Source organism: Dama dama, chromosome 28 (genome assembly GCF_033118175.1).
Source record: "Dama dama isolate Ldn47 chromosome 28, ASM3311817v1, whole genome shotgun sequence".
Classification (NCBI taxonomy): Eukaryota; Metazoa; Chordata; class Mammalia; order Artiodactyla; family Cervidae; genus Dama; species Dama dama.
Window position 1 is genome coordinate 19,695,926 of NC_083708.1, and position 20,785 is coordinate 19,716,710.

A 20,785-nucleotide genomic window follows, 5' to 3' on the forward strand; every position below is an offset into this window, starting at 1 on the left:
CAAATAAATAGTTTTAAAAGTAGTCATAATTAAGCCAAGCTGCATGTCGTCTGTTATATGTAGTTGAAAGCATCCTAAATAGTACACATACCGTTGTTCTGCTTGGATGCAGACATTTTCTCTAGGCTTTTTCATGTCTACTGCCTCAGTGAATATCCCAGCCCAGAATAACAAGCCTCTCCTTTGAGCTCCTTTATCCACTCTCCATCTTTATCTCTTGCTGTAAATGCAAGACCCTGACACACCTTTTTGGTTCCCAATGTGCAGCACACTGCCTGAAAAGCAGACATGTAATTGCCAGTGGTACTTAGGATGGAAAGAGAACAACTCTGGCCTTTATCATCTGCATGTTGGTTGGCGCTCATTCGCATGGTCAGCAGTATGTTTTAACGGAAAGAGGGTAGACTTAGGGGTTGATGGACTTGAGTCCCAGCTTCATCACTTGCTAACTGCGGGTTCTTATGCCACTTCCATAACCTCTCTCAATTCCTTTTCCCCCTTATGTACGATACGGTTAACAGTACCTTACCACATTATTTTGAGAATGAGGTGGAGCAAGGAATATGGCTGCGCTGGGTCTTCTTTGCTGCACGTGGGCTTTCTCTAGTTACTGCCAGCAGTGGCTACTCTCTAGTTGCAGTGCTCAGGCTTCTCATTATATTGACTTCTGGTTGCTGAACACGGCCCCTAGGGAGTGCTGGTTTTAGTAGTTGTGGCACAGATGCTTGGTTGCCCTGAGGCATGTGCAGTCTTCCCTGACGAGGAATCAAACCCATGTCCCCTGCACAGGCAGGCAGATTCTTAACCACTGAACCACCAGGGAAGTCCTCTTGGGTGCATTTTAATGTACACAAATGAGCTTCTTGCCCCAGATTAAGATACATTTACTCCTCAACTTTGTCCCTTCTTCTTGCATTGAGGCTCAGGTCGGGTGACAGAGAAAAGGATGTCAACATGAAATACTTTCGAGACCAGGCTAAGTGAAACTGGGTAAGAAAGAATCTGCTACGGGATCTACAAAAAGAATCATTGCATCCTTCCTGAGAGACATGATATGAAAATTGGTAATGTGAAATAAAAAAGCAAGTAGTAAGGGGAATCATCTCTATTCCAATTTTGATACCAGGAGAGATGTTTTAACTGCAACAGTTTGATTAATCTTATTTCCCTCATCTATAGATGCTTTTGCTCTCTAAAGCAACTTCTCTCCTTGTTATTTGAAAGATCACAGTAAAGGGGAGCGGAAGAGAGTGGAGAGCAAGGAAATTAAGAACATGGGACACCTTGACACCTTGGTCCCCATGAAGTCATTCAGTCATTTATTGCTAGCAGCCCACAGGAGTTGCTCAAACTCTCACACTCTTGACATTTGCTCAGAGGAACACTCAGGCCTCTTTTGCAATCCAGGGTTAGAAGGCTTTGTAGAAAAAGTGATGCTTAGATTTTGGTTCTGCTCTTGGCCTGTATGTTTAACATAGCAGATGGCTCTGGTCAAGGGGTCTGAATGTGTTTCCAAACTCAGAGGCCATGACATAAACATTCTGTCCTGAGGCCAGTCATTACTAGGATGGGGAGGGGAAAGAAAGCCCAAGTAGGTCTTGGGTTCTCACAGCAGAAGCAGGGGAGTCTTGGCTGTTAATGTACCTGGTTACAAGGGAAAGATAATGGCGGTTGCATGAGTGAGTCATGATACATGATTACATGGGTGAGCCTAGAGCATGATGTAATGAATATAAAGTATTTCTACTTTAAGAAATCCATTTCAGAAGTCAATCACAGATCTTGCCAATCTTTCTCTTCTTCCCACAACACAGCAGAAATATTAAAAGGGAAATGGATATGTACCATTCAGCCAATTGTTCCATACTTTTTCTTGTGTTGAAAAAGAATAAAACTTATATTGATTATTCATCGGTTGTCTTCCTACTTTAAAATGTAATTTTTTTCATTTTAAATTCAATTATTTAAATTCTTTTACTTCTTCCTTTTTTTCCTGACTCCCTACTTCTTGTCAAAGATTAGTAGAGACCACACTTCAACTATTTTATTGCAGTGACAGTTTCTCATTTAAATTGCTAGAATTTAAAAAAAAAAAAAAATGTATTCATTTTTGGCTGTACCAGGTCTTAGTTGCAGCATGTGGGATCTAGTTCCCTGACCAGGGATCAAACCTGGGCCCCCTGCGTTGGGAGCTCAGAGTCTTAACCACTGGGCAAGCAGGGAAGTCCAAATTGTTAGAATTTTTAAAGCTTGTGAGACTAAACAAATATTCACAGAGAAGCATTCAAGGATGTTTCTGACAACACATTTGTGGGCAAGAAATTGGAGGCAATCTGTCTGTCTTGGGAGAAATGGGGAAATCAATGGGGGAAATGCCAGTAGCTGTATACTAGTTGTCCATGAGCCCCCATGCATAAATCTCGAAAATAGTGCTGAGAAAGTGAGAAACAGAAACAGGAGCATTTAATTAAATAAGTGCACAGAGACATCCCTGGTGGTCTGGTGATTAAGACTTCATGCTTCTAATGCAGGAAGCCCAGGTTCAATCCCTGATCAGAGAATTAGGTCCTGAGAACCTAGTTGCAGAGAACATGCTGCAACTAAGACCTGATGCAACCAAATAAATATTTAAAATATAATAATAAAATAAGTACACACAGAAAAATATTTTTATAAAGAAATATATAACTTAAATGATGAAAAAGTGAAAGTTACTCAGTCATGTCCAACTCTTTGCAACCCCATGGACTATACAGTCTGTGGGATTCTCCAGGCCAGAATACTGGAGTGGGTAGTCATTCCCTTCTCCAGGGGATCTTCCCAACCCAGAAATTGAACCCAGGTCTCCCATACTGCGGACAGATTCTTTACCAGCTGAACTACAAGCGAAGCCCCAACTTAAATGGTATATGTCAAAAATTAAAATAGGTATTTATTTGGGGGGAAGGTAATGCTAGAGAAGGAGGGAAAAAAATAAATTGATGGCAAAATTTAGAGAAGATATTTACATCTATTAGCAATGAGCATGTGCCATAAATGGCACAGGAATAGTATGAGTATAGATTAACTCAGCCGTGCACTGGAGGGTCCAAATAAATCTATAAGTAAACAGAAGAGAAGGGCTTATCTATAGTGGAAGAGCTGAGAGATGTTTTTGAATGCTGTTTCCATAGAGGCAGACTTGATGTGTCCCAGGAATTGTATCATCTAAGGCCAGGCAAATGATAGCTATCTGTAGGATAGCTAGAGTGTGTTTACCTGGTGAGCTGATGTGACTTAACGTGAGTACCCTACTGGCAGGGATGACTGCTGAGAGCCATGGACTCAGTCTTGTTGCCAACAGACCACAGAAACGTTGAAGGTCCTTTTCTCAGCGTTAGAAACGCTAATCGGAGAAGGCAATGGCACCCCACTCTAGTACTCTTGCCTGGAAAATCCCATGGACGGAGGAGCCTGGTGGGCTGCTGTCCATGGGGTCGCTGAGAGTAGGACATGACTGAGCGATGTCACTTTCACTTTTCACTTTCATGCATTGGAGAAGGAAATGGCAACCCACTCCAGTGTTCTTGCCTGGAGAATCCCAGGGATGGGGGAGCCTGGTGGGCTGCCGTCTATAGGGTCACACAGAGTCGGACACGACTGACGTGACTTAGCAGCAGCAGCAGCAGAAACGATAACACCTTCCACGTGTATGACATTTCACATTATTCAAGGCACTTCTGTGTCTACAGATTCATCTGATTGTCCTGAGAGAGGCTAAGTGAGATATTATCATGCATTTCACAGATGAGGACCCTGACACAGTGTGTCTTCAGTTACTGTTCCAAGGCCACACAAGCTGGTAGAAGACCTGGGTCTAGAAGACATGTCTCCTGAGCAACTGATGTGCTTCAGTTCTTTCTCCTGGTGAGAACAGACAATTGAATGGGACATACCCTTTTTGCTTTGGTTCCCAGGAAGCTCTTCTGAAAGAATTATATCTGGGCTTTTTTTGTAATATTTATTTATTTATTTGCCTGTACCGGGTCTTAGTGCAGCACACAGGATCTTCAATCTTCACTGCAGCATGCAGGATCTTTCATTGCAGCCTGTGAAGTTCAGTTGCAGCATGTAAGATCTAGTTGCCTGACCAGGGATCGGCCCTGCGCCCCCTGCATTGGGAGTGTGGTGTCTTAGCCACTGGTCTGCCAGGGAAGTCCTGTATCTGTTCTTATCATCTGCACATTTATTCTTTTTCTCCTGGTTTTGAACTTCCCTTTTTTTCCCCCTATTTTCCTGGTCATAGTTCTTTATTCCTACCTAAGTTTTACCCTTATTCTGTGGCCACTACAGACTCTATGAACTCATTTGTACAAGAGGTAGTATAAATAAACGCATGAAAGTAAAAATATGGGGTCCACAGCTTTACATAAAAGTAAAAAGTTTCCACAGCGGGAAGATAAAAAGCATGTTTTCCTAGGATGGTCAAATAGCTAGCTCTAATAAAGCTGTATTAGAAAACCACATTTAGAAAATCATAAATGCTTGGATTGTACATGGTTTGATTAGTGTTTTGAAAACCATGGCAAAGAAGAGGACAACTTCTCTAACACTAAATTAAGACCGTGATGTAGATTTGGAAACTTAACAAGTCAAAATGACCCTCAGTAGTCCCTGTTGCTTCATGGGTAAGGAGCTGTCCTTCATGGAATCCCCCTCTCTGGAGTGGTCTGGCTTCAGAGCATCAGACTGGCATTCTGGGTTTGCAGCTCTTGTCGGCTTTTGATGTGGATCATTTTTACAGTCTTTGTCGAATTTGTTGCTCTGTTGTTTGTTTTATGTATTGGTTTTTGGGCTGCAAGGCATGTGGGATCTTAGCTTCCTGACCAGGGAGTAAGCCTGCACCACCTGGGTTGGAAGGGGAAGTCTTAACCACTGACCCGCCAAGGAAGTCCCTTCCATTTATTATTTAGATTGCCCTTCACACTGATCACTGACCTCAGCCAACCTGTCCAGCTTCCTTTCCATCCCTTCCCCTGAATTTCCACTGGCACCTACATTGCCATGGATTCACCATCTCCCTTGCCAATATGCGCACTGGGTCCTGTGATGGATCTCCCTTCAAGGCCCTGTTCATATCACTTCCCTTGAGAAACTGGTTTGGGCTCCTCAGTGGTCCTGTCACTCAGACAGAAGCTCCTTCCTGGAGTCAGAGCATTTTGAATATGCTGCCATAGTTAGTAGCTAATTCATACCTTTATCTCTTCTGCTAGATTTTGAGCTCGTTCAGTCAAGACCTGTTTTACATCACACCCGCCTTCTTCTGACCTAGCATAGCACTTGTCATGTAGGAGGTACTCAGTTGATGTACTTGATGATGTGATCTACAGGTGGCTGAAATGGTGTCCAATGAGTTGTTACATGCATGGGTCAGCCAGACACTCTGCCAGGTCACAGCTGCAAAGGGTCAGGTGTGCACTCCTTAGGCCTGATTCTTGGGCTCCAGTCGCAGCAACTCCATGCCTTTCTTTTTCATCTTTCTGTGGTCCTCTTTACCCTCTATTTTCCTAATGACGAAGCTAATCTTAAAAGCCTAGATGCCTGCTTTAAAAGTTAATTTTTAATTATCGTGATTTAATTTGGAAAAATCTCATTTTTTTTAATCTGGCAAAAAATATAAATATCAACATGTTTATTATGCTAAGAGATATGTAGGTTTTTAGGAAATAAGAATATTTACAGTCTATGAAATACATCTCTGTGTATACATATATATTAAAATACACATATATATGTGCACGCATGCATGCTCAGTCATGTCCGACTTTTTACAACCTCATGGATTGTAACCCACCAGGCTCCTCTGTCCATGGGATTTTCCAGGCAAGAATGCTAGGGTGGGTTGCCATTTCCTCCTCCAGGGGATCTCCCCAACCCAGGGATTGAGCCCTAGTCTCCTACATTGGCAGGCAGATTCTTTACCACTGAACCACCTGGGAAGCCCTATGTATATGTACTTACATACTTTAAATGTGGTTTCTACAGTCGATTTTTGTGTCCAAATTGAGTTTATAGCTGAAATTTGAAGTTTCACTTTTACAGCCTGAAAGCAGATTTGAACCATTCAGAGAAAATCTAGAGCTGAAAACTTTTGTCTTGCTTTTTAAGTTTGTGCTTGTTATTATGCATGCAGGCATCCCTCCCTTCTGTAGATATTTACTGAATCTAGGGCTGGGGCCATAAAAGTACGTAAGACAATCAGTTCAGTTCAGTTGCTCAGGCGTGTCCGACTCTTGCGACCCCGTGGACTGTCGCACACCAGGCTTCCCTGTCCATCACCAACTCCCAGAGTTTCTATCCCAAAAAGCTGGTAGGGGTGTAGCAGGAGCTGGAATGGGGAGTAAGGGGCAAATGTGAGGAACTTGTAGACCACAGGAAGGAGTTACTTCTTTTCCTGCCACCTGCTGGGAACCACTTAAAGCTTTAAAGCAGGACTGAGCTACAGTTCTGTCTCTACTTGTACTTTAAAATGTTTCTCATTCTTTGAGAAAAATGGAGTAGTGGGAACATAAGCAAATAAGATTATTGCTAAAGGCTATGGCAATCATCAGTGAGACAGTGAGGGCTACAACTATGGCAGTGAATTAGGGTGGAAAGAGGAGGAATTCAGTAAATAAAAGGTCAAAGCAATAATACAGGGGACTTCCCTGGTGGTCCAGGGGCTAAGACACTTCTTCCAATGCAGGCGGCCTGGGTTCAATCCCTGGTCAGGGAACTAGATCCCACATGCCCCAACTAAGAGTCTGCATGCCCCAACTGAAGATCTCACATGCTGCAATGAAGATCAAAGATCTCATGTACCTCAACTAACACCCTGCACATCCACATAAAATATTTCTTTTAAAGCAATAAAGTGAAAGTTGCTCAGTCGTGTCCGACTCTTGCGACCCCATGGTCTATACTGTCCATGGATTTCTCTAGGCCAGAATACTAGAGTGGGTAGCCTTTCCCTTCTCCAGGGGATCTTCCCAACCCAGGAATCGAACTGGGGTCTCCTGCACTGCAGGTGGATTCTTTACCAGCTGAGCCACCAGGGAAGCCCAAGAATACTGGAGTTGGTAGCCTATGCCTTCTCCAGTGGATCTTTCCGACCCAGAAATTGAACTGGGGTCTCCTGCACTGCAGGAGGATTTGGTCACTTTAACTGGGGAAGGTGACGAACAAGGGCAATAGTAGCTATTTGGCTTTTGCAGTGTGGGGCTGCTGTTTATGGGAATTAGGAACACAGAAGACCAAAATAAACTAAGAATCCAGTATATAACTACTTCTCGGAAATAGCTACATTTCAAAGTAAAGTCACTTGAATGACTCTTTAAAGGTCAAAATCCTGAAAGCAACACTTTACACTATACTTCCGAGGGGACTGCAGGAGAGGGTATCGGGTTTCTTTGGTCAGTCTGTGTTCTTCCCCTCTAGATCCTCAGATGCAACTACACTGCTTGAGTGAGAAGCTAAGACTGACCAATGCCTTGGGTCCAGTTGCTCTGAATCTCAACGTGTTATACTACCTGGGAGTCTGTGCTGGATCCCATATACTGACCACCTGGGGCTGGTCACACATCAAACTACTGAAAACATTACTAGTTAATTGGGAGCGATAAAATTTATCTCCCCAAGTCTAATGTTTTAAATCCCTGGCTCCTGTTCCTCATCAACCATTTTGCAAATATATGTCACATAGAAAGTCCAAGTTAACTAAGTATGCATGATCAGTATAGAAAGAAAAACTCAACATATGTTGGGCCACAAGTAAATGTTAAGCACAATTAGTAACAGAACTAGGTTATTTATAAGCAGGGGCTTCCCAAGTGGCCCTGGTGGTAAAGAATCCATCTGCTAGTACAGGAGTCATAAGAGACATGGACTCGATCTCTGGGTCAGGAAGATCCCCTGGAGAAGGAAATGGCACCCCACTCTAGTATTCTTGCCTGGAGAATCCTATGGACAGAGGAGCCTGACGGGCTATAGTCCACGGCATCGCAAACAGTCTGACACCGCTGAGTGTCTGATCACAGCACAGCATTTATAAGAATTCAACATTCATTCTGTAATTCTCAAATCCATTCTGTAATTCTCAAATCGCTGAGTCACAGCATTAAAAAACTTGAAAGAAACTGCTTCATTACAACCAGTTTACTTAATATTTGTGCACTTTGGGAAGAGTTTGTCCTTCACTGAAGATTAAAGTGTTACTTTTAAAGGTTGTGGACCTGTTAGGAGAAACACACTGACTGAAACCACCCACGCTGATCAGAAACCATAATAACCATTTTTGTGAGTTATTTCCAGACAGGAGGTCCTGATAAGGAATGCAGAACTAACGACACCACCAACCAGAAGAATTCGGGAAAGGTCAAAAGAAGACACCACGAGTCCTACCAACTCCCAGAATCCTCGTTGCATCCATCTTGGCTGAGCAACGTAAGCAACACCAGGGAGGACCCTGAGCCAGGATGATTGGCCAAAGACAACCTGGAAACTAATCCCATCATCATAAAACCGAGACTGTGAGCCACTTGGCAGAGCAGTCCTCCTGGGTTCCCTTATCCTCCTGCTCTCTGCCCAGGCTCCCCTTCCTAAAACGTCTCTTGCTTTGTCAGCATGTGTGTCTCCTTGAACAATTCATCTCCAAGTGTTAGACAAGAACCCCCTTTCCGGTCCTGGAAAGGGATCCCTCTTCCTGCAACAGACCTGTTGCTTTCTCGCCACTCATGCTGGGGACCAGGAAGAAGTCATAGTTGGGAGTTCCCATCAGCTACCATGAATACCCATGAATCATGCCTTTGCATCATGAAAAGGGCTCTCAGACCCTTCCCCTGAAATCTAATTTTTGGCTCACATGACCTCCCTTGGAACCACACTGGGCATGAAGTATCATTAGAGTGGCCAGAGGTCATGGTTTGTCAAAGATCTCCCTGCTAAGTGGCCCTAGAAGCGTTAGAATCTGGGAAGCATCTCAGTGCTGGTTGATGGTTCAGACCTGAGCAAGCCTGGCCAGTTGAGGTCCCTTGCACTATAGCCTGGTCAGACCTTAGCATCCAGATGAGCCAAATCCTGGGGAAATGTCAGGAAGTGTATCTCTCCCTGGAGCCTTGCTTTCAGTTTACTTTTTTCAGCACCACGGTCCTCTAAGCTTGCTTATCCTTTCTAGTTTCTGAGGCTCTCGCTCCATGTAAGGTCTGAGACCATCATTGATATCTCCAAAGTCATTCATAACAGCATGTTCGTGCTCCCAGGTTTTGGCATTGACTTTTTAGTCTCAGTTCTTAAAGACCTTTCAGGAAATTAGGACAGGTGTGGCAAGTCATTTAGTGAAGGTAGCCATGCCCCTGTAGTAGCACTACAGAATCATCAGAGCAGACAGGCATGCACATCTTGTTTTCCATGGCTCCTCCCTTTCATTTCTTTTTTTTTTTTTTTCCCTTTCATTTCTTTATCCAGGGGACATTCCCATTTCTGCTTGTTGTTGTTCAGTCGTTCAGTTGTGTCTGACTCTGTGACCCCATGGATTTCTGCACACCAAGCTTCCCTGTCCTTCACTATCTCCTGGAGTTTGCTTAAACTCATGTCCATCGAGTCATTGAGGCCATCCAAACATCTCATCCTCTGTTGCCCCCTCCTGCCATCAATCTTTCCCATCCTCAGGGTCTTTCCAATGAGTCAGCTCTTCTTGTCAGTTGGCCAAAGTATTGGAGCTTCAGCATCAATCCTTCCAGTGAATATTCAGAGTTGATTTCCTTTAGGATTGACTGGCTTGATCTTGCTGTCCAAGGGACTCTCAAGAGTCTTCTCCAGCATCACAGTTTGAAAGCATCAATTCTTTGGCTGTCAGACTTCTTTATGGTCCACCTCTCACATCTGTCCATGACTATGGAAAACCATAGCCTTGACTATATGGACCTTTGTCGGCAAAGTGATGTCTCTGCTTTTTAATACGGTGCCTACGTTTGTCATAACTTTTCTTCCAAGGAGCAAGTGTCTTAATTTCATGGCTGCAGTCACCGTCTGCAATGATTCCTGCTTACTGTGCACTTGACCTGCCCTTGTTGGTTAACTATGGGCCAAAATAGGCCACTCTCAGCTTTAAGAGAGAGAATCAATGAGAGTTTTAAAGAATTGTTTTCAAACAAAAGTATAACTTTTCCTGTGAATGCTAAAAACAAAAACAAACCAAGGAAAAGAAAACAAAGCATAAGACACCAAGACCCCTTATTTTTTAAGCAACAAGACGAAATTAAATGCACACAGGTTGATTTACTCTTGAAGGTCTAGAATTGAGGAGTCTCTTACATGGGCAAAGGCTTTTCATGTTTCTAGTGTTGTCTGGGTATTCCGTTAGAGCTATAGTTACTTCCTTGCCCTCCTATTCTCAGAACTGATATTTTTCAGGCAGAGGCAGAAGTACAGGACAAATATTCCAGAATTCCTAAGAGAGTACAACCAAAGAGACTGACCAGATAGTGATGTGGAAGTGGGTTCAGGGGAGTAAAATTAAGGGAAGTTTGGGTAAGGATCAAGAGCTTGTGAATTCCAGCTATTGGGGTGCAGGTGGCTTGGCATTTGAAATGTACTTTTGTAACGAAGATGATGATAAACAAGGGGTGTCAGAAAATAATTGAAATTAAATGAGTAAAACTCTAAAGTAGGTGCAGTACTTGAAGGGATTTTAATCTTAATTACATGAGTTGCTTCCAGTTATAGTCAAGAATGGTATATGATTATGCAGCTTGATAATCTTCTGTATGTAACAGGTTAACCTGGTGGCTTCTTGTGATTAGATCAGTGCATTCTATTTGTGTGTGCTCTCTGTGAATTTTTATTTTTATAGCATGACCCTTTGTTCACCACTTGAAGTAGCAGAGCAGAGATTCCTCAGAATTAATTTTAATCACAATATATCTGTAATGCTGGACATTGTCTTGAACATTTTGCAAGTATTAGCTCATTGAATTCTGACAACAATCCTTTGAGGTCCTGTTATTAAGCCCATTATTCGGACTGACATATATACACTACCACACGTTAAATACACAGCTAGTGGGAACTTGGCATAAAGTTCAGGGAGCTAGCATGGTGCTCTGTGCTGACCTAGATGGGTGAGATGGGAGGTGGGGTGAGAGGGAAGTCCATGTGGGTGGGGATATATGCAGACACATCGCTGATTTGCTTCGTTGTACAGTAGAAACTTAAATAGTTTCTATTTAGTAGAAACTATTAAATGATAGCTTAATATTTGGTACTATTAAATAGCACAACATTGTAAAGCAGTCATACTCCAATTAAAAAAAAAGAAAATGAGGCATAGAGAGGTTAAGCAACATAGCCAAGGTGAAGCAATGTAAATGATGGCAGAGGTTGCATTTGCACCCAGGCCTTTTGTCTCCGATGCATGCTCCGCTCTCAGATATGGAGGTGCAGTGCCTCCGGGGAGAACTGCCTTGTGCTTCCTTGGTTCTCAGTGGAGTAGGAGCAGCATTAGAAGAGAGGTTGCTCTAGCGTTGACCCCATGAGAGCTTGTGGCTTCACAGGAAGAGAAGAGGCAAAAACAATACAATAAAAAGAAAACAGACTTCACAAAAGTGAAGTACCCTGGGATCATTGGTGAATGTTGCTTTTGTAGAAAGAGTTAAGTCCCATTGGGAAATTGAGAGTGTTGTTTTGGATTTGCAAAGTCATTTCTAAGGGAAGAGGCTTGAAATTCTATTAAGTCAGTCAATCTACACTATCACTCAGCCGGCTTTAGTCCGGGAAAGCTTTATGCACAGGAGAGCCCAATAATAACCAGGCAGGATGATGACCCTGACTCAATGAGAAACCCCCTCAATCCACACAAATGACTCACATATACAACTTCATAAGGCAGAGATGTGTGTGACCCACTTTAAAACATTTCCATGAATTGAAATGAGATGCATCCTTGGTTAAATAACCTATATGTGACATTTCTTAACTCCCTGATTCTTTCTAAATGACCTTTAGAATGGTAATTTTGTATAATGTATAGTGTCTTGGTCTAGATACATCACCTGTACCAATCCATTCAACTTCAAAACAATTATCAACATTCGAGTCACTCTGTTATCATCTGTATCACCTCCATCCACCCCCCACCCCTTATTGATTATTATTATTAGAGTTTGTTTTATGTAAAATGTGTATTGTTGTTGTTTAGTTGCTAAATCATGTCCAACTGTTTTGAGACCCCCTGGACTGTAGTCTGCCAGTCCCTTCTGTCCATGGGATTCTCCGGGCAAGAATACTGTAATGGGTTGCCATTCCCTTCTCCATAAGAGGATCTTTCCAACCCAGGACTCGAACTCATGTCTCCTGCTTGGCTGGCATATTCTTTACCACCTAGCCACCTGAGAAACCCTTGATTGAAATGTACAAATCTTAGCTGTACAGTTTGATAAATGTATATACATGTGCAACCCATATATTTATCATACTGTAGAACATTTCCATTTCACCAGAAAGTTCCTTCTTAATCAATCCCCAACACATTATGGTAGCTAGCTTCTAAGATGGGCCACAGAGACGTCTACCATCCGCCCTCATAGTTTCCTCCCACACTGAGTTAAGGTATCTCAGGTAACTGTAGGATACTGTGGAAATGATGGAGTATATTTCTAAAGACGTTGTAGATTTCATCTTCTCTCTTGGATGGCCTGCTCTGGGCGAAGCCAGCTGCCATGCTGTGAGAACACTCCACTAGACCTATGGAAAGATCCATTGGCAAGGGACCAAGGCCTGCTGCCCACAGTCAGTGGGGTGAGCAGCTTTCTGCCAGCTGCCATGTATGTGAGTGAAAGGTGAATTAGCCAACCCTGCTCAAAGCTTCAGATGGCTGCGTGCCTGGTCAATGTCCCGATTTCAGCCTCACAAGGGACCCTGACCGAGAACCACTGGGCTATGGCACTCTCAAATTTCTGACCCGTAGAAACTGTTTGATAATAAATGTCTGTTATTCTGTGCTGATAAATTTAGGGTCATCTGTTACACAGCAATAGACACTACTATACCCCCACTATCTCTTGATTTTTTATCTTATTAATAATTTTGCTGAGTTTACAACATCATATAAATGGAATCGGGCTTCCCAGGAGGTGCAGTGGTAAAGAATCTGCCTGCCATTGCAGGAGACACGAGACATGGGCTCAATCCCTGGGTCAGGAAGATCCCCTGGAAAAGAAAATGGCAACCCATGCCGGTATTCTTGCCTGGGAAACCCCGTGGACCAAGGATCCTGGCAGGCTACAGTCCATGGGGTTGCAAAGAGTTGGACATGACTTAGTGACTAAACAAAAACAACATAAATGGAATCATACTGTGTGTCATTAATAATTGATTTTAAAATCTAATTTTATCTTTAGTAGCTTGAGCTATTCCCTGAAAAATTTCTAAAGAATTTTTTGCTCACGGGATTAGAGAGGCACCTCTTAATTGCCTTAGCAATTTCTTATTTGTGTGTGTGTATTTCATTATTTAGCCTTTTCATCACATTTTTTCTTTAATAAAAATAGTTATTTCATCCATAGGCATGATCCTTATGAGGTGTCTCATATAACCTGGTGTCCCACTAGGACCTACCTAGCTCAGGGCCTTGAACCCAGGAAGTATTCAGTAGATACACAGTAACTGCACAACTAAATCAGTATTATTGCCAACCATTCCAATGACCTGAGTGATTTAAAAAAAATTTGGTATGTGATCCTTCCTCTCAGAGCTGCACTTTGTCATTCATGATTTCTGACCTGTAATCTGTATCATATCCCAAACCATTCAGAAATAGGTGTTTGAGGGGGCTGTCTGAGCTTTCCAGAGCAACCAAAAGCACCTGGAATAGCGTCTTGCATCACTGTGTACCTGAAGTATGTATTCCTCTTACCACCTGCAGACTTTGGCTGGAAACTCTGACCTCAGGAATGTCACAAAGAGGGACAGGACACAGTCTCTCTTTACTGAATACAAGTTTAACCAGCTTCTCTGAGTCATTCTGTATTTGTTTCGGAGAACACATACATTGTTTAATTCCAAAGATGTCAAGATAGAAAAAAATCTAGGTCTGTTTTATTTGCAACCACTTAGGAGGTGTGAAAATGGTAGTCTCTAATGGAAACTTTGAAAGGAGACTCTAGGTTGTTACTTAAGGAGATAGATGGGAAATTGTCCAATTCTGGCTTTAGTAACAACAATCTCAGTAGTCCCTGGGTCTTCTTCTCACACCATTGGGAGACCAGTTCAAATCTAAATCTTTGCATCCAGTTACAAGTGAATCATGAATTCAAAACATTGTGAAGATAGTCTCTCATGGACATTCTTAAAAAGCTGAGTTCACCTTGTGTTGACTTTTTTGCATTTTTAAAAAATTATATTCCTCTCATTATAATTATTTTATTTATGCATGTCTAGGACTGGTCCCGGAGAAGGCAATGGCACCCCACTCCAGTACTCTTGCCTGGAAGATCCCATGGACGGAGGAGCCTGGTAGGCTGCAGTCCATGGGGTCGCTAAGAGTCGGACACAACTGAGTGTCTTCACTTTCACTTTTCACTTTCATGCACTGGAGAAGGAAATGGCAACCCACTCCAGTGTTCTTGCCTGGAGAATCCCAGGGATGGGGGAGACTGGTGGGCTGCCGTCTATGGGGTCGCACAGAGTCGGACACAACTGAAGCGACTTAGCAGCAGCAGGACCGGTGCACATTTCTTCAACCCCAGTCACTAGGGAAGAGTCATGCAGAAAGCAGCTAATCAGAATGCAAACTCTCCAGCCTCAAAACATGACAAGGACATGTCAAAAAAGACAAGAGCCAAGTTGAACGGACTCACATTAGCTAAACTGGAGACAGCTAAAGCAACACAATTATTGATGGTGTAATGAATTATAATCCATGTGAATAAAATAAGAATCCATGGATCCAATAAATAATATATATATAAATGTTGAATAAATAATTAAATGAAGGACAAGGAAAAGCTAGTTATTAAAGTAGAATTCTAAGTAAAATGTATAGAAAGAATGATGAAAATAGAAAAATTGCATTTTTCAGAAACCACAGTAATCACTGCCTTAGGCAAGTAGCATCAAGTGATGCTAAAATTAGCTCATGAAAGTATTTACATAGTTTACAATATCTTCCCACAAGATCCTTTAGATACAAAGAGAAAAATAGTAACATCGTGATGCAGAAACTTGGCAGACACTTTAATCAAGTGATCAACAGTTAGCCTCCAAAGTTGATATGCTTTGTGATCACTTCCATGAGGGGGACACAATATCATTTCCGTGAAGTCCTTGCCCACAAAAATGTATAACTTGAACAAGCATGATTAACATTTGTTAATCATGAACAAGCACTGATCAAACCCAAATGGAAGGATTTCCTACAAAATGATAGGCTTATACTCTCCAAAAGTGTTAAGGTCTTAAAAGACAAAGATGAGTACATTGCCTCGATCAGTGTCCTAGAACTTCAGCACACATCATAAACCCGTGGGAGGGCTTGCTAAGGCACAGATTGGTGCCTCCTTAGTTTCTGATTCCTAAGTCTAGGAAAGGGTCCCCAAATTTGCATGTTGGTTTTTTCCCATGATATACATGCTGATGGTCTGGGGACCACTTTGAGACCCATTGGTCCAGAATGAGCAAGCTATAAGCTATCAGTCTAGTCAGGTGCTGGCTTTTTAATAAAGTTATAATAGAATACAGCCACACCCACTTGTTTGTGTCTTGTCTAAGGCTACTTTTGCCCAGGTTGATAGCTGTAATAGAGACCATCTGGCCTGTGCAACAGAGAATAGTTACTATCTGACCCTTTTCAGAACATATTTGCCAACCTCTGGCATAGAATCTAGGTTAAGTAGGTTAAGTGACAGTACAGTTTGCCACCGCTGTCCAAAAGTAGGGCATCCCTATGACACCTTCTGTAAGTGGAAATGGTGCAAAGGGAAGAACAATTACCCATGAGCATATCTTGATAGAAAGTGAAGAGGAACTGAAGACCCTTTTGGAGAAGGTGAAAGAGGAGAGTGAGAAAGCTGACTTTAAAACTCAGCATTCAAAAAACAGATCAGGGCATCCAGTCCCATCACTAAATGGCAAATAGATGGGGAACAAGTGGAAACTGGCAGATTTTATTTTCTTGGGCTCCAGAATCACTGCGGGAAAATCACTGTGGATAGCTGAAGTTTCAGCTTCAGTCATGAAATTAAAGGACGCTTGTTCCTTGGAAGAAAAGCTATGACAAACCTAGACAGCATATTAAAAAGCAGAGACATCACTTTGCCGATAAAAGGCCATATTGTCAAAGCTACGGTTTTTCCAATAGATTAGTTGCTCTGTGGCATGTGGGACCTTCCCAGACCAGAGACTGAACCTGTGTCCCCTACACTGGCAGGCAGATTCTTAACCCCTGGACTACCAGGGAAGTCCAGTCTTCTCTATTATTATTGTTACTATTACTGTGCTTGACTTTGTTGCAGTGAAATTCCCAGCCTGCGCCATGGTGTCTTTGTCAGGCCCAAAGAGGTGCTGTTGGGACAACCTCAGGCTGCGCCCAGCTCCGGGACTGGAGGTTCAGGGGTGGGGAATGTCTTCAGCTTGGAGGGCACCCCTTCCCCGTGTACCTCACTATACCCTGTGACTGGGTTCCTCTCTCATCTCTCCCTACAGATGGCAAGAAGGGACTCATTCCAATTTTCTTTTCCTCCCTACCCCAAGCCTTGTGAAGCCATCACAGATTCTTTCTGGGAACAAAACAGTTCAATGATTTAACCATATTAAGCCAACAGCTTCAATGATTTCGAATCTTACACAAATTGACAAATAATGAAATATATATTTTTTTCTAGAAACAGGGTGAGGTGCAGGTGCTTGTCCCACAACTTTTCCCTTTCAGTTTGCCCTTGAGATTTTTGCCATTGATGTCTCAGGGCCAGGCTCTTGGGCCATCTTAAGCACTGAGATCAGAGAAACACTCAGCCTGTGAAGATGAGGCCCCCAGCCTGAGGTCCCCTGCTCCCATCTCTTGATTGTGCTTTCTGGGTGACCCAGGCCTAAACTTCTGCCCTCCTGAAATGTTATGACCAACCATATACAGGAGGAGAAGTAAACCAGAGTCAGGCCCTCTCCCCAACTGGATCACAGGGATAAGCTGGGAGCCGGGTGAAGCGCATTCCACCCAAACTGACCTCGTCCTTAGAGGATGGCTTCTAGCAGGTCCCCTCTGCATACATTTTCTCGAGTCTTTGCTGTGCTGACACCAGTGAGAGGTGGCTTCTCTCCTCACTGTCAGCTCAGGAAACCGAAGCTTAGGAATCAAGGACTCGCCCAGGACTACACGGCTTGTAAATCACAGCTCTTCCATCCTCAGCTCAGTTTTGTTTGTTTCCTTTTTGTTTCATTGTGGCCACGCAGCATTCCTGATCCTAGTTCCCTGACCAGGAATCAATGCCGGATCCTAGTTCCCCCACCAAGAATCAATGCCAGATTCTAGTTCCCCCACCAGGAATCAAAAACTGGAAGCACGGAGTCTTAACCATCTTAACCTCAGGAGGAGCAGGGATGTCCCTCTCTCTTTCTTTCTATTTTTGTTTCTTTTTATCAAAGGTTATAGGTCATAGGCTAGGAGATATGTTCAGTTCAGTTCAGTTGCTTAGTTGTGTCTGACTCTTTGCCACCCCATGGACTGCAGCACACCAGGCTTCCCTGTCCATCACCAACTCCTGGAGCCTACCCAAACTCATGTCCATTGAGTCGATGACGCCATCCAACCTCTGTGACAGACGTCATCCTCTGTCGTCCCCTTCTCTTCCACCTTCAACCTTTCCCAGCAACAGGGTCTTTTGTAGTGAGGCAGTTCTTCACATCAGGTGGCCAAAGTATTGGAATTTTAGCTTCAACATCAGTCCTTCCAATGAATCTTTAGGACTGATTCTTTAGAATAGACTGGTTGAATCTCCTTGCAGTCCAAGGGACTCTCAAGAGTCTTCTCCAACACCACAGTTCAAAAGCATCAATTCTTTGGTACTCAGTATCCTTTATAGTCCAACTCTCACATTCATACATAACTACTGGAAAAACCAAAGCTTTGACTAGATGGACCTTTGTTGGCAAAGTAATGTCTCTGCTTTTGAATATGATGTCTAGGTTGATCATAGCTTTCCTTGAAATGAGGAAACGTCTTTTAATTTCATGGCTGAAGTCACCATCTGTAGTGATTTTGGAGCCCCCAAAATTAAAGTCTCTCAGTGTTTCCATTGTTTTCCCATCTATTTGCCATGAAGTGATGGGCCCAGATGCCATGATCTTAGTTTTCTGAATGTTGAGTTTTAAGCCAACTTTTTCACTCTCCTCTTTCACATTCATCAAGAGGGTCTTAGTTCTTCTTCGATTTATGCCATAAGGGTGGTGTCATCTGTGTATTTGAGGTTATTGATATTTCTCCTGGAAATCTTGATTTTAGCTTGTGCTTCTTCCAGCCCAGCGTTTCTCATGATGTACTCTGCATATAAGTTAAATAAGCAGGGTGACAATATACAGCCTTGACGTACTCCTTTTCGTATTTGGAACCAGTCTGTTGTTCCATGTCCAGTTCTAACTGTTGCTTCCTGACCTGCATACAGGTTTCTCAAGAGGCAGGTTAGGTGGTCTGGTATTCCCCTCTCTTTAATAATTTTCCACAGTTTGTTGTGATACATAAAGTCAAAGGCTTTGGCACAGTCAATAAAGCAGAAGTAAATGTTTTTCTGGAACTTTCTTGCTTTTTCAATGATCCAACAGATGTTGGCAATTCAATCTCTGGTTCCTCTGCCTTTTCTAAATCCAGCTTGAACATCTGGAACTTCACGGTTCACATATTGTTGAAGCCGGGCTTGAAGAATTTTGAGTATTATTTTGCTAGCATGTGAAATGAGTGCAATTGTGTGGTAGTTTGAGAATTCTTTGGGATTGCCTTTCTTAGGGATTGGAATGAAAAATGACCTTTTTCAGTCCTGTGGCCACTGCTGAGTTTTCCAAATTTGCTGGCATATTGAGTGCAGCATTTTCATAGCATCATCTTTCAGGATTTGAAATAGCTCAACTGGAATTCCATCACCTCCACTAGCTTTGTTCATAGTGATGCTTCCTAAGGCCCACTTTACTTCACATTCCAGGACGTCTGGCTCTACGTGAGTGATCACACCATCGTGGTTATCTGGATCGTGAAGATCTTTTTTGTATAGTTTTTCTGTATATTCTTGCCACCTCTTCTTAATATCTTCTACTTTTCTTAGGTCCATACCATTTCTGTCCTTTATTGTGCCCGTCTTTGCATGAAATGTTCACTTGGTATCTTTAATTTTCTTGAAGAGATCTCTAGTCTTTCCCATTCTATTGTTTTCCTCTATTTCTTAGCACTGATCACTGAGGAAGGCTTTCTTATCTCTTCTTGCTATCCTTTGGAACTCTGCATTCAAACGGGTATATCTTCCCTTTTCTCTTCTCTTCTTTCACTTCTCTTTTTTTCACAGCTATTTCTAAGGCCTCCTCAGACAACCATTTTGCCTTTTTGCATTTCTTTTTCTTGGAGATGGCCTTGATCCCTGCCTCCCGTACAATGTCACAAACCTCCATCCATAGTTCTTCGGACACTCTGTCTATCAGATCTAATCCCTTGAATCTATTTGTCAGTTCCAATGTATAATCGGTAACTGATTTACTTTATGTCATACCTGAATGTTCTGGTGGTTTTCCCTAGTTTCTTCTATTTAAGTCTGAATTTGGCAATAAGGCTTTCATGATCTGAGCCACAGTCAGCTCCCGGTCTTGTTTTTGCTGACTGTATAGAGAGGGCGTCTCCATCTTTGCCTGCAAAGAATATAATCAGTCTGATTTTGGTATTGGACCCCTGGTGATGTGCATGTGTACAGTTGTCTCTTGTGTTGTTGGAAGAGAGTGTTTGCTATGACCAGTGCATTCTCTTGGCAAAACTCTGTTAGCTATTGACCTGCTTCGTTTTGTACTCCAAGGCCAAATTTGCTACTCCAGGTGTCTCTTGACTTCCTACTTTTGCATTCTAGCCCCTATAATGGAAAGGACATCATTTTTGGGTGTTAGTTCTAGAAGGTCTTGTAGGTCTTCATAGAACTGTTCAACTTCAGCTTCTTCAGCATTACTTGTTGGGGCATAGACTTGGATTACTGTGATATTGAATGGTTTGCGTTGGAAACAAACAGAGATCATTCTGTCGGTTTTGAGATTGCATCCAAGTACTGCATTTCAGACTCTTGTTGACTATGATGGCTACACCATTTCTTCTAAGGGATTCTTGTCCACAGTAGTAGATATAATGGTCATTTGAATTAAATTCACCCATTCCAGTCTATTTTAGTTCATTGATTCCTAAAATGTCAATGTTCACTCTTGCCATCTCCTATTTGACCACTTCTAATTTGTTTTGATTCATGTACCTAACATTCCACGTTCCTATGCAATATTGCTCTTTAAGGCATCGGACTTTACTTCCATCACCAGTCCCATCCACAACTGGGTGTTGTTTTTGCTTTGACTGTGTCTCTTCATTCTTTCTAGAGTTATTTCTCCACTGATCTCCAGAAGCATATTGGGCACCTACTGACCTGGGGAGTTCCTCTCCAGGAGATTTGTAATGGATACCAAACAAGGTCCCCCACTTTCACAGTTTCAATCGGCTGATGGAAGTCTTTCCAATCACCCCCTGCTGTTTTCTGAGTCCATTTCCACA